We start from the raw sequence: 324 nt of genomic DNA on the forward strand, positions 1-324 counted from the left end.
ATTCTCTTCCCCACTCCTTCCTGTTCCTGATTTGAGTAAGAAAAGATACTGTAAAATCATTTATACATGCACAAATTTTGATGAGTCACAGGTACGTACATACAAGTGTGTGTACTGGGCAGTTTTTATTTCGATTTCATAAGTCAATTTTCATTCCATTCTGTTCTATAAGTTACTTGTCTCCGTCGCTCAATGACAAGGTAAACTGCTTATAAAAAACGACATATATTATCTGTAATTTCTACTTGTGAAGGAAGGAGAAAAGTGAGACAGTTAGACTTATAGACAGAGAGGGATTTATGTAGGGAACACTTTAAATGCCTC

Source organism: Penaeus monodon, chromosome 33, assembly GCF_015228065.2.
Source record: "Penaeus monodon isolate SGIC_2016 chromosome 33, NSTDA_Pmon_1, whole genome shotgun sequence".
In the NCBI taxonomy this organism is placed as follows: domain Eukaryota; kingdom Metazoa; phylum Arthropoda; class Malacostraca; order Decapoda; family Penaeidae; genus Penaeus; species Penaeus monodon.